The sequence below is a fragment of the Anthonomus grandis genome, chromosome 6 (genome assembly GCF_022605725.1).
Source record: "Anthonomus grandis grandis chromosome 6, icAntGran1.3, whole genome shotgun sequence".
NCBI classification, from domain to species: Eukaryota; Metazoa; Arthropoda; class Insecta; order Coleoptera; family Curculionidae; genus Anthonomus; species Anthonomus grandis.
This window is the reverse complement of record NC_065551.1, coordinates 6,570,648-6,579,824: the sequence shown is the minus strand read 5'-3', so window position 1 is coordinate 6,579,824 and position 9,177 is coordinate 6,570,648.

Sequence of the window (9,177 nt, the reverse complement as noted above, 5' to 3'; positions counted from 1 at the left end):
ACCTATTCTTTTCGATTCTCTTTGAAGTTCTGCCAACATCTCCTGTAATCCTATTATATTCTAGCTAAAGAATACTATATCATCCGCAAAGCGTAAATGGCTCAGATGTTTGCCGTCGATTTTGATGCCTCTCTCGTTCCAGTTCAGAGTTTTAAAAACGTCTTCCAGTGCCAGTGTAAACAGCTTTGGGGAGATGGTGTCCCCTTGCCTTACTCCTCTTTTTATTTGAATTTTGTTTGTTTCTATCTCTTCCGAGATTTTAACGGTGATTGCCGCATTTTCGTATATGTGTTTGAGAAGCTGCTTGTATCGAGAGTCAATTCTTGCATTGTTCATGGCCTTAAAAATAGCCCACAACTCTACGGAGTTAAAAGCTTTGTTATAGTCAGCAAATGCGAGGTGGTTCATTGTACTCGTTGCATTTTTCTATTATAGTGCGAACGGATTTTATGTGTTCTATTGTGCTATGACCTTTTCGGAAGCCAGCTTGTTCCGGGGGCTGATAGGCATCTAGTTTAGCTGTAAGCCTATTTGTTACTATCTTTGTCAGAAGTTTGTACGGGTGGGGGAGTAAGCTAATAGGTCGATAGTTGTCGATCACTGTATTAAACACTATTGTAAAATCACCTGGGCCTCTTGCTTGGGGTATCACGCCTTCTGTCATACATTTATTAGGAAGAATTGTCATTGCTTCTACAGTAGTTCTTCCTCCAAGTTTTATCATTTCAGCTGTAATTCCATCTTCCCCTGGTGCTTTACCGTTTTTCATTTGAGACAATGCTAGTTCTACTTCTTCTCTGGTGATGTCAGGAAGATCTTCGGAGCCTACATTGAGAATCGTTTCATCAACTTCGATTGCTTGTTCTGGGTTGTCTCCTGTGTACAGTGTGCTGTAGAAATTTTCCACGATATCCATTAAATCTTTACTGTCATCTTAGTTGATGTATTTGGAGGCGTCCATCATTGTTACGTGTTTTAAGTACTTTTACGTTTATGTTGTTTTCGATGGTCATTGTTATCATTTCTGTGTTGTATTGCCTTAAATCTTCCCTTGTTTTCTTTTTTATCAATCTGTTAGTTTCGTTGTATTCATGAGTCCCTTTCTCCAAGTTTCTTTTCTTCGCCATGAGTTCTCTAGTTTCCTTTTTTATTTTTAAATTATTTTTCTTGGTAGTGGAACATATCTTTTTGGCTGTCGTTCTAATGTCAGTACTTATTCTGTTTTCTAGGTCGCTTATATTCAAGCTGTTCAGTGCTTCTTTATTAGACAATTTCTTGTTGAGTTCAGCTTGGAATTTTTGGCGGTTTTCCTGGATTGTTTTTGATGTGGGAAATGGTTGTATTTTGATTAGCTTATTTCGTTCACTCTTCACGTTTATTTCTATTTTAGCTCTTACCAACCTGTGATCGCTACCGGTATCAAAGCGATTTAGGGCCGAAACGTCTTTTATAGTAAGCTTTTTATTGGTTAGTACGTAGTCGATCTCGTTTTTCGTATTTGAGTTCGGGCTTCTCCATGTCCAACGTCTCTTTTCTGATTTTTTGAAGGAGTTCATACAGTACATACTTTCTTTTTGGAGATAATTGATCAGTCTTTCTCCTCGTTCGTTGCTACAACCCAGTCCGAATTTACCTACATATTGATTTCCGTTTCCCGCTGGTACTCCTAGTTTAGCATTGAAATCGCCAATAAAGTATTTATAGTATGCTGTTTCTATTGTCAGCGCTTGTGAAATGTCATCGTAGAATCTCTCTTATATACGTAACTTATTGACTATTGAACTATTTGACGCACCCTGTATACGTAAGATTATTTTTAGTTTGTAGATTTTTGTCAACCTTATGTCACATAAGTTTTTTCCTCTCTATTTTAGCCGTACGCCTTGTTGATGCACCCTGTATACAGTGCGGCTCTTAATTGTCCCCCTCCCCTTCTTATCTTTTGAATGCGTTAATATAAAAATTTGAAATTTGGATTTTGGCACACATCATTAGCAACCTAAGTACTCCGGCCGCTCATCGACGAGACGAAGCGATGTTGCTATTATTTTGGACAATGCGTAATCTTAACTCCAACCTGTACTATTTGTACTTTAGAATTGATAATGATTTAATATGTTTCTCCGACTTCTCTCTTTAAAGTACATACTTCAATTTACTGACCAATATACTAATTCTTTGAAAAAAGGCTTTATCACCCTAAAACTTCTATATCCACACTGCCTTTCTATAGAAGTTAAGGTTTAACAATTTTCATAGAGTTTTAGTCTAAATAACTACAAACCTTTTTGGTGGTAGATGTTGTCTACTTGCATCGCCCGGTTCAATACCACCACATAGGACTTAGGCGGCGTGAAGTGGTTCCATGGAACTCACGTTTCGCCGCCATGTCGATGTGTCCGGTTTCCAAAGGGGAAATGGAGTTGTAAAATTAATGCATGATGGCGCCCTCACGACCAAAACTTTCCGGAGGTAAACTAGCCTCCCATTCGGATCTCCGGGCGGAGGCTGGTCGGGGGGGTTCATCAGGCGGATTTAAAAGCCTAAAAATGAATTTCTGCAACATCAGAGGCCTAAACACCAATATTAATGCAGTACACCAACACCTGCAATCAAATAAGCCTCACATTCTGGCATTGGCAGAAACAAAGGTGAAACCTTCAACAACAAATGTTCACCTCATTTATCCTGGATACGATCTACACACCCGATTTCGACTAAACTTTGGATTGGCAGTATTTGTCAAGAGCGATTTGAGTTGCCAGCGGGAGGAAACGCTTGAACCTGCGGACTTCGACGTTATGTGGTTCAAAATAATAGCCAGTGGAGCCACGAAATTTATCTGTTGTATCTACAGACCACCAAGCGACACCCAATATAGGCGGCTCTTTTTGAACCTGGTTGATTGCATTAACCAACTGCAACTTGACTACCCAAGCGCAGAAATCATCGTCATGGGTGATTTTAATGTTCACAATATCAACTGGCTGCGCTTCTGCAACAAGAACGACGATGAAGGACGAGAAGCTGAGCTAGTTGCCACCATATGCGGGCTTACGCAGCTTGTGGAGGAACCTACCAGAATCCCCGACCGAGACGGCGAGTTCGCGAGTCTCCTAAATCTGGTCTTGGCTTCGGACCCTGACTCGTACACTGTATCAGTACAGGCCCCCCTAGGAACATCGGACCACAAATTGATAACAGTCTCTTGCCAGTTGGATGTTAAAACGCAGGATCCTCCGATGCCGCGGAAGGTAAGGCACTATAAATCAGCAGAGTGGAACCATCTTCGGGAATTTTATCGCTCATTCCCTTGGAAAGAAATCTGCTTTAAAACCAATAACATCTCAGAATGTGCAAACCAAATTACAGAGACGATCTTGGCAGGAATGGAAGCTTATATCCCTTTTTCTACTAAATGCAGATCAAACAACAAGCAATGGTTCAACCTGAATTGCAAAAAGGCAGTAAAGACTAAAAACGCAGCATATCGCAAATGGCGTCAACATCCTTCCACCGAAAATTGGAGGAACTTTTTAACCTCCAGAAATAGCTGCAAGCGAATTATTGATGAATGCAAAGAGAGTCACAACAACAGGATCAAAAACAAACTGCTAAACTGCCCAAATGGAACAAGATCTTTCTGGTCGGTATCGAAAGTCGTTAGTCAAGGATTTGCTAAGTCGGCCTTGCCACCCCTAACAGCAGATGATGGTTCTATCGTGGTAACAGCAAGGGAAAAAGCCAACTTACTGGGTAAACTCTTCGCGTCCAATTCTACTCTGCACTCGCAAGGCAAAACACCGCCATATTTGCCAAGAGTGAATTCATAGATGGGAGAAATTTCGTTTCCCCAATATATAAATAAAATTCTTAAAAGCGTAGACACCAACAAAGCTTCTGGACCCGATGGAATTCCAGCCCTAGTACTAAAACTTTGTGCAGACGAATTGACTCCTCCCCTGTGTAGACTGTTCACGGCATCGTATAAGCAGGGCTCATTTCCAACAAGCTGGAAAACTGCTCAAGTGCAAGCTGTACCCAAAAAGGGAAAGAAGACGATGCCGTCCAATTACCGCCCGATTGCACTAGTTCCAGTAATATCGAAGATTATGGAGAAAGCAGTCAACCAACAACTGTTAAGATATCTGGAATCATCTGGACTAATCAGCGATCATCAATACGGCTTCCGAAAGCTTAGATCCACCGGCGATCTTCTGGCTTACGTCACACACTTGTGGACGGAGGCCATGGAGAAGCACGGCGAGTCCCGCTCAGTCGCTCTTGACATTTCCAAGGCATTTGACAGAGTGTGGCATGAGGGACTACTAACCAAGCTCTCCTCATTCGGCATACAAAACTCATTATTGAATTGGATCAAAAGTTTTCTTGAACAACGAACAATCCAAGTAGCCGTCGATGGACACCTCTCCGACATTAACGCTGGAGTCCCTCAAGGATGCATTCTATCCCCCACCCTTTTCTTGATATATATCAATGATTTGCTAGGAACCACTGGCAATCCAATCTACAGCTTTGCGGACGATAGCACACTTATTTCCACATTTAAGTCCGCCAAACCAACGACAGCCGCAACTACTCAGAATCTTAGGCAGCAACAAGTAGCTTCAACCAACAACGATATTAGAGCAATCTTGGACTGGGGCGATAACAATCTGGTCAATTTTAACGCTAAAAAAACGCAGGCTGCAGTATTTACGATGAAGACTAACCTTGGTGGCCCGGAGCTGGTTATGGCAGGGAAAACATTGCCAATGAAATCATCTTTACATCTTCTAGGAGTCGAAGTCACCAACAGTGTGTCCTAGCATGACCACGTTGCAGAGATCGCCAGGGCAGCTTCCAAAAAACTCGGAGTGCTTTTCAAAACGAAAAAACTGTATACACCAGAACAGCTGCTGACTCTTTATAAGGCTCAAATACGCCCTTCCCTCGAGTATTGCTCGCATGTCTGGAGCTCTGCACCCAAGCATAGTTTAAAGCTGCTAGATTCTATACAGAAGAGAGCTATTCGTCTTATCGACAAACCAGAACTGACAAATAGTCTGGATAGTCTGGAGCACAGGAGAAAGGTTGCTGATCTCTGTTTATTCTACCGTTAATATCACGGTACGTGCTCCTCTGAGCTGACAGGCCTGATCCCACCCAGGGCTGTTCCGACAAGAAGGACGCGTCTAGCAGTTGCGGCTCATCAACATCGAGTCCACCTGCCTACCCCAAGGACGTCGCTGTATCGGGACTCATTCATCTGGAGAACATCTTCTTTGTGGAACGGGCTTCCACCTCACATATTTCCCGACGCATACAACCTGCAGCGATTCAAGATAAATGCCCACAAATATCTTCGCGCAAGCACCACTCCAAGAGTGACATAGGACTTTCCTCTTGTGCTTGTGTTTACCATAAAAAAAAAAAACCATTTCATCCAGCCGTTCTTGTTTAATGTGGCATTTATGGCAGTCATTGAGGCAAAGATATTCCTTAAAATTTGTAACAATATTTGGAATTGTTTGCTCACAAGGAATAGGTTGCACATTTTGTTGCAGATCATTTAATTTTGTGGTTTGAATGCTTGACTTTCTAAACTAAAACAAAAAAATTAAGGTTTACATTAACCTTTCATCATTATTGACTTTGTTATTAAGGTTTTTTTATATGTTTATAGTAATGAAGTATATTTTGACTTGAATTAAAATAATAATGCTTTAAGTTTCAAGAACAGTGAAGTCACACAGCAAATGCCATAGTCGGGGGATGGTAGGTTATGTTTATAAGTAATCCTCGGCCGAATAAACAATATAAGGCTGCATTTAAATATTTGTATAATGCAAATCATTCAACTCTTTGTAAAAAACTTGGCCTTTCGGTTAACTCTAAAAATCATGTGCAAAATTTTCTGTAATGCTACTCTAGCATTTCCAATTACCATAAAAAAAAACTTACAAGCGTATACTTGGTATTAACCTTACCAAATTGCTCCCACTATAGTTATAAAAGTTTATAAAGAACCGGTGACACCAACAGGCGGCAAAATCCGCGCATCTCGTTATTCTGTCGATCGGGTCAGATGACTATGTCGAGGTCTAAAGACAGTGGAGGCGGCACACTTGTTGAAATTATTAATATTTATTTGTACTAGAGTTTAAATAGCCCTAGATTTTTAGTAGGTATAGCTAGCGATATTATAAGTGCGTTTGATTTAGTTGAAATACCAACTAAGAATGCATATATTTGAATTTAATTGCTCCGAGATTCGTTTAAAAAAATGTAGATAAATTAAATGTATATTTTTTAGCATTGTGATGTGCCCATAAAAAATCTAATAAAAAATAGTTTTACTTACAGGAGGATGCAGTTCGCTAATTATTTTTAAAACAGGACTTCAAATAGGTAGCTGAAAATTATTCTTTATTCGCATTTTTTTTTAAGGATTAGGTATTTTAAATGACTTGTGTAAAGAAACAAATTGGTATAAGCTTAAAGTTTTATTTCATTATTTTACATCTTATATATTTTTATTCACTATCAGAAAGTGTATTACAACCTAAATCAGATTCATCCGATGAAGACCATTCGATCTCTTCATCAGATGAGCCTGTATTTACTGTAAATTTTAAAGAATCCAATGCTTCATCAAAAAGGTGATGACTTTCGAAATATTGTTTTTCTATGTTGTCTATATGGTTGCAAATATTTATCCACTCATCATTCGAAATTTCCGCAAATTTCTGGCTTGTCAAAGTTTCGACATCCGCCAATTTAAATGTGGAATTTCTGCTTGCCACCCAATTCTTAACAGTTGCCCAAATTTATTCTATCGGATTAAGCTCTGGGTGGTATGGAGGCAAACGTAACACAATGTGTCCATGCTTTTCCATTTGGTCGTTGAACTTGGTTTTTACAGGATACTTTTTTTTATTTTCAGACACTATTTCATATAACTCTGTCTTGGTGAGTTTTGCATCAAATGTAAAATTACGTTCCTTGAGCCAGTCAACTATTTCCTGCTTTTTACTTCCAGATGTAACATTCTTGACTACAGGCACATTGTGATAAGCTGCATTGTCTAATACTAGAACGGAATTAGGTAGTAAAATTGGAATAAACTGATTTTCGGCCCATTTCATGAAGCTGTGATGGTTCATGTCATCATGATAGTCTCCGCTTTTTGATCCTAAAAAGAGAAGAATAAAAGATTTTAAAATAATCGAATAAAGTTGTCAGTGTGGTATTAAATTATCAAAATATCAATATTGATAATGGTAAAAGGTTGACTAAATATTATAGGTGAAAATATGGGTAGGGAACTGGGACTGAAAAGTATAAGTACCCGCTTATCCAATCAATGAACTAAGAGTATCATTTCTGCGTATTACATTTTAATATCATTTTTGGTTTTACTTTATATAGAAATAACTAAAAAATTTTACATCAGCGAAAAATCAGTAATCTATTATTTACGAAACCATTTCTTCCTCCAGCATGAAGAATTATCAGTCTCTGTCCTTTGGAAATAAGTTTTCTAATTCCATGTCGACTTTCATCCAACCACCCTTTGTCCTTTGTTGTATGACTGCTATGTATGTAACTTTCATCAGTATATACAATATTACGGCCTTCCTCTTTATATTTTAAAATTTGCTTTAAATATTTGATCCTTTTCAATCGTATGTCGTAAGATTCCATAAGAGCTTTTCTGTTATCTTCCGTTTTGGTCCAGATGGACCTTTTATTTTATAGATATAAAAAAAACTTATATGTAATTAAAGGAACATATTAATGGATTAAACAATGTTCTCATGATATTTAAAAATAAAATTAGCAAAGACGTAACTTAATAAAATAAAAAGCTTAATAAATTAAAGAAAGGATAGGTACTCTGCAAAATAAGAATATCTAGAGAGGTACCCTTTTTATTTTATGTATGTGCCAAAAAATGATAACAATTTTATAAAGTCAATAAAATATAATCCCTAGAATTAATTTTGACGCAACAGCTAATAAGGGCTAGGCTTGTTAGCCAAGGGGGCCAGTTAGGGCCAGCTAGGTTGTAAAGTTAAATTCCTATTGATAAACTTTTCAGGTAACTGTCAACTGGTTAGCAGGTAAATATAAAAAGGTAAATATTGAATATAATTTAAACACATACCTAAATCCAATTTTTTTCAACAATTTTGATAAGGTTGGTGTACTTATAGGCTCTTGAATAATAGCCTGATCAAGAAGCTTTTGAAGTATTACTGGAAAGAAAATAACATAAGTTTATATTTAAAAATGTAAATAAATAAATATACTCCATATGGTTATTTTATGTCAAACCCAAAAAAATACTTAACAGGTGCCACTTTTGTCTAAATAATAAAATATTCTGGTGTTATATTGCAATGTAGGGTAAGTAAATTACTTGGGTTTTACAACTGACTGAAATATACTGTACTTACATTTTAGAGTAGGTCTTTTTTTTTTAACTATGTAGAAATCATACACTATTTGTTTTATATCTTTAATTTGGGTCAAAGTAATGTTACCAATCTTCTGAAATTTTCTTAACCTTTTTTCCTTGGACTGGTAAAGGAACAGGAAGGTATATTTTCTATATCTTCTGACTCTTGGACCACTCTTCTGTAAGTTGACTGGGATACTCGAGTGGCAGCTAACGTACGTTGTCTAAAATAATTATATACTATTATTGTAAGTTATCAATACAATAAAAATTAAAATTTGAAAGCATCCTACAATAAAATATGAATTTATATTGTTCACCTACCTAACATTTTTCAAAAGAATAGTAATTCCTTGCTCTGCTTCTTTTTTCATAAAAGCTGCCACGTTAGAAATAATCTCTTTCCCTTGGCTGTGAATTATTTGTCCTTGTCCTACTTTCTTAGGTGACATCTAAAAAAAAAATAGAAAGTAAAAAAATTTATATACACATGCACACTCTAGGCTGTACAGATATACCTACAAGTTAAATACCTATTATTTTGTCACTTAAAATCAAAGTATATTTTAAATAATATAATTTTTAACAGTAATTAATTTTCATTTATTTTTTTAAATTATTAGACAATTGAATAATTTAAACCAATTTTACATACCTTTTACAATAAAAATCGTATAGTCTAACTAAAAAAACGATAGTCTATTTCACTATTA